The following is a 6,000-nucleotide window of genomic DNA, read 5'->3' as shown; positions in this document are numbered from 1 at the left end:
GTAAGGGACTTTTGTGGACCAATCAAAGCTTTAAGAGCAATCTAAACAGTCTAGAATGTATTGTTATCAGTAATAACTCATAGTTTTGAGTTACCTCATTCTCTAATACTATCTGTACCGTTTATTACAGCAGGAAGTTAAACACTGCAACATATAAATATAAATACTCCTACAGCTGAGACTTAGACAGACTGTTCATATTGTGCTCTGTGAGGCCACTACAGAGTTAAAGACTGTTCTGAGTGAGATGTAGGCGTCCTCTCAGGAGACTGTGGACATCAGATACAGGGTAAAACTGAATGCTTGGAACAAACTATAATATCTTTGTCCAAAACCTAACATAACAACAGCTAATGACAGATTTCAACTGGAGTCCCTACTCCAGAATCTGTCGTCCTGTTCCAGTGTTGTCTCAGCTTTGAACGTTGTCAGAAGGAGGATTTAACTTCTTTACTGCGTCATAGTCTTTTTTTTGTTCTTCACCCGTGGGGATTTTGCTGTTGCCCAGGATCACTCTCAGGTTTCATTCATGCGTGTCTTGGACCCTGTCACACTACATGAGCCCAGCGAGAGCTTGCCTGGTAAAAATCAAATGCATCTTTTAAAAAAAGCTGCCCAGGCTCCTGCTGGTCTGGAGTCATTAAGGAGGGTCAAAGTCTCCAGCCCTGAGCTCATTCACACAGCGGGGGAAATGTGCACTATCAGTATATGCATTTCCTCATAAATCCATATTTTAATGAGGCGATTATTGACAACATCTTGAACAATTGTGTCTTTAAATGAGCCATAGTCACAGTGAAGAATAATTTTGGAGGAACAAAACCATTTAGGGGTGGATGGTAGCAATGTGCTTATGTTGCATCTACACTACTACATGTGAAACAGGACAGAAAAGTAGTTAAAAGCATGGATGTTTTATATCATTTAATGTGAGCTTCCTGTATGGATTATTCACCTTTGGCCTAACCTTCTGCCAGAGGTTTCTGAGAAATCCCACTCACCAAAAACATGTACAAACTGGTCTGAAAGCATGACCTCATTGGCCAGCAGTAATAATAATGAAACCACACGTACACCATATGATAATCATTTCAGTTTATGATTACAACTGGCCCTCGACAAGCCAAGGGCCTCTTGAGGAGCACCTATATTGCATGAGACATGGAGCCGAGTGGAGTTTAACCCAAAGTGAAACATATGAGAAAAGATTTTATGCAGTGTCACACACATATGAAAATTGAAACTTGGTGACATCACTCCTGCTTGCCTTTTAAAACACCCTAATAGTGCCAAGAAGGACATGTGGTCCCAATTATCTGTTAGGTAATACAAAAAAGCAGCAGCAGCAGCTGGTGAAGTCATACCCATGGATGTGCGCACACACACACACACACACACACACACACACACATATACATATAGAACTTATTCCCCATACGAACATCATTATAGTCCTGTTTTACCATTTACATTGCTCGCCATTTGGTCAGCATATCATGAATCCGCACTGACATGCAGGATGCAGCCGAGGGGCCTAGCTGAGTGACCCCTAAAGCGTATTACATAAGAGCCAAGGTCCAATTAACTCCCCACCCTACATACGGATCCAAGTAGCAGCGGGGGCCAATATATCGTATAGGAGCCACTGAGACTGGGGGGGGGCTTTGGCTTTAACAGTACAGTAATATTTTCACTGCGTCTAGATTTCTCGCTCTTCTCCAGAGTCTTTGTCTCTTTTTCTCTTTCAGTTATTCAGTTGAGTCCTCACACCCTGTATCACTCCCTGTATCTGTTATTCTCTCTGTTATTCTCTCTGTTATTCTCTCTGTTATTCTCTCTGTTTCTCCGTCGACGTCTCTTTCATGCAGACACACACAACGTCACTGCAGCGCATTAATGAATCTCTGCCACACACACTGTTGCCTCAGGACGCACACTGACCGTCAAGGACAGTATTCCAGAGTCACGAAACTTACATTTGAGATTTTTGTCCTATTCTAAATCAATATTTAAATGGTTTGAAAAGTGAAAGCTGCTGATAAACTTTGTTCTGCTGTGGCTGCTTCCTGTCGTACTTGTGACTTGGTGCAGGGATGTGATGTGGCACCACCGTCAAAGGTTGCAGCATCACAAGATTGAAGTATGTTGTCAAACATCAGTAGTGTTAAAGCACAACTGAATTAACCCCTTGAAATGTCAGCGACAGTCGTTGCTTTCAGCTCTACTCTCCGTTTGTTTTGCAGAGTACCTATATGAAGTAACCGTTTTTATAATTATTGCTTATTATTAAGTCTGATTTTATACAGTGTCTCATGTGTTTTTATGCTATGGTTTTAGTATTTATACATATTTTATTCCACCAAAACTTTACTTTATTAACATTCTACTGTCTTACCGTGATCATTTTCTTCAGTGTTGTATGTATTTTATGTTATTTTCTTAACTTTTTGTCTTGTTTTTCTTCTTTTAACATCTTGTTTGTTTGTGTCAATCATTTGTAAAGCACTTTGAATTGCATTTAATTTGACTGAAAGGTGCTTAATAAATAAAACCTGATTGATGATTGATTGATACGTTATATAGAGGTGTGTCACTGTGTTGTATCTACTGTGGTCAAAAGCCGGCTGTAGATGAGAAAAGCCCATGAGAAGAGAGAGAGAGAGGCAGCGTTAAGATGTTCCTTTTCTGTCTGACCTTGTCTTCACTTATAGCAGCAGACTGACATAGCTATACATTCTGACACTTCACTGATCAGAATCATTTGCGGTTCAAGTCTCTTCTTGCTCTATTAAGTATGCATGTTATTGACTCGTGCATCAGCTCTGACCCAGATGCACACAGGCAGAGCAGATTCACCCAGCCAAGAATTTAATGAGTCTGCTATTAGAAGAACAAGACGGGCAGGGTCCAAGCTGGAGAACACCATCTGTGTTCACTGTTTGAGCTCCATCTCCACATGTGGAGACATGCCTCTTTAAGTTTACAGGTTGATCCTCTGGCAATTACACACTGGTGGAAACCACACCTGCCTCGTGTCCTCCTACAGTTAAACATGGACAGAACATTCTCCCTGTCCTAGATCAGTGACTTCATGAGCATATACAGCCCAAATACATTCCATTCATTTTGTAGGATAACAAGTGAAGATGCCATAATGCACTAAAAAGTGACATTCACAAACAACATTTCATGCCACAGATTATTCTTTTCAAATTGCAGCATGTGTTGCTTAGCCCCATACTAACAAAACCACCCAACACAAAAATGTATCGTCAAGTATTTTGACCCAGCATTGATTATAGATTATAGATTATTCTTATCAAGTCTGAAAAGCAAGAACATATTTCCAGCCAGTGCAGTACAGTAGCATGTTTGGTTACGGTACACATGCTACTTCTGCTAACAGGTCCGTCTTTGTCTGTCTTATCTGGCTGTTAAGTTATGCTCCCTGTTTCTCCAAGGTTAAGTGCTCCTATTGCAACAGGAGTGGGCTGAGTAGTCCGCAAACATTTGAACTGAAGGCGTTGTAGTCCATCTGTTCTTTGCTTTGCTCTGTTGTCGATCTAGGAAAACCCTTTTTTTATGTTGTTTGTTTTGAGGCCAGGTGTTTTTAGCCACAGCTACTACTCCGTCATACTTCTTAACCTTCGGTGTGAGGGGCATTTTTAAAGACGAGAGAGGGACGTTTTTAAGGGTATTTTTTTAAGGCAGAGTAAATAATTCTGCACGTTATATAGCTTTTTTTTTTTGTAGAACAGTATGCTAACGGTAGCCCATCTCCTGCTCAGCATATGGTAAACAGCTGGCTTCATGCATTGAGCAAGGAGGGATCAGGATGATATACTGTAGGGCTCACTCTAGGTAACACAAACACACACATAAACACACACACACACACACACACACACACACACACACTTTGAGATATACACAACACCGTAACTACATAACCTTTGACCTGCGTGTTTTCTGCCCATTCCCATCAAGTGACTGAAGAAGACGGTTGTGCAACTTGTCCAGGTCTCAACTAAACTCCACAACACACTCTCATGTTACCAGCCCGCAGACACTGAGTACTGGTAAATTTGACGACACTAAACAGAACCACATGACCGCTGTGTGTGTGTGTGCGTGTGTGTGTGTGTGTGTGTGTGTGTGTGTGTGTGTGTGTGTGTGTGTGTGTGTGTGTGTGTGTGTGTGTGTGTGTGTGTGTGGGTGGGGATGTTGTGGTCACAGTTGCTGACAACCTGCCTTGTGATGCAACAGTTGTTGATGGGAAGGTTAGACAGCGTGAAGTGTTGGTGTGTTTCTTTCGTATTTGATGTTATCAGTTTAGCCGGGCAGAATTTGCATGTGGAGTCAGGAGTGTTAAAGACACGCATACACTATCCCCGGACTATGTATTTGTTTTCTACATTGAAAATGTGCGATGAAATCACTCAGGCCCCCTTGGATTGTAAATAGGCCTGTCAGAAATATTTGCGATAAACAATATCATTTTCATGTCATTTTAAGAAGTATTATGCAATTAACTTTTAATTCTGAAGAACATTTGAACATTGGAATTCATATTTAAAACATGAATTAAAATATTCTAAATAATTACAATTAAAAAAAACACGCAATCAAACAATAAATAAAATGTCTCGGTTTCAAAATCGGCGCAATGCCATAGTCTTATTAAAGTACAGAAAACCCCGCAGTTCATTCTGGCATCATGTTGGTTGTGACATTCTTATGTAAACAGACATTTATAAGTATGTATGTATGCCTCGCACATGTAAACATTTCAAAGTAATAAGAAGAGAGCTCCAAGGAATAAAGCGGCCGTGTTCCTTTCTTGCAATTCAGTCATGAAGATAAACGATTACATTTTAGTGGCAAGAGGTTAATGTTTAATTAGTTTTACAGTGTTTGATTAAATTGTAATTTTCACTGGACTAGAGTGTGGACAAGGTTCTTCTGAAAAAAAAAGTGCTTATTGCCATAGACATTCCTGTATTGTGTTTGGTGTCTTAGCTGTTATTGCGGTCCTCTGTAATAGTCAGATTTCCAGGTATACGAACAGTTTGTCAATCTGTTGTGACCACAGTAAGATGACATCAGAGGGGACTCACCTCTGACTTTAACAGAACTGATGCTCTGTGTAAAGGAAACTCTGCTTTTACACATAGTCCACCTTGGACAGGATGTAGGCGGATCTCTGCATGGTAGTATTACAGGACTGAACAAAATGTTCCTCTCACACTTGTTTGACATGTAATGTGGCTGAATGCACTGCTGAAGTTTTATAAGATGCATAAACATGGGCCAAAACAAGTCACACTCATTACTAATACCATAATATTATGAAGAATTCAACTGCAGACCACAAGATCTCAAGTCCTGCATTTGAGATCAATTTTCCATCATATATCTGAACAAAATCTGTTTTTCCATTGGCCAGAAATGTAGCTCGTTCTTTGTGAAAACTGTGAGGCTTGTGTGCAACGCCACATTAGATACAGTGCATGAGAATTTGTTAAGATACATTAGCTACAAATTATAAATATCCATGTAGACCAGGCCTACATAATCGGTTGCAAGTTCAACCTCAGCCTCAGAGGTCAGAGGATATTTATAGACCTAGAACAACAGCACAAACACAATGTGCATATTACAGTGAATAACAATGGGCTGTAAATATAATGACATACTTAATGGTGCCCTACGCCTCAGTCAGACTCTCTATTGATAACGACTCTGCTCTGGAAAACAGCCCAAACATGAAGCAGGCCTTCCATAAACATAAAAGTAATAATTAATCTTGGCTCCGCCACATAGAAGCCCTCAGGTGCCTCAGTTTGTTTCTTAGGCCTCTTGGCACACGCCGGTGTGAATATGAAAAGGGCTGCTGCAGTTTTACAATGTTTTGCAAATTGTTGTCAGCTTGCATAGGACCTTCCATGTCGGCACGCCAGCAGAATATAAAATGTTTAGTAGGCTATAAAGTCAACCAAA

The sequence above is a fragment of the Anoplopoma fimbria genome, chromosome 1 (genome assembly GCF_027596085.1).
Source record: "Anoplopoma fimbria isolate UVic2021 breed Golden Eagle Sablefish chromosome 1, Afim_UVic_2022, whole genome shotgun sequence".
Taxonomy (NCBI): Eukaryota; Metazoa; Chordata; class Actinopteri; order Perciformes; family Anoplopomatidae; genus Anoplopoma; species Anoplopoma fimbria.
This window is presented reverse-complemented; position numbering follows the sequence as displayed.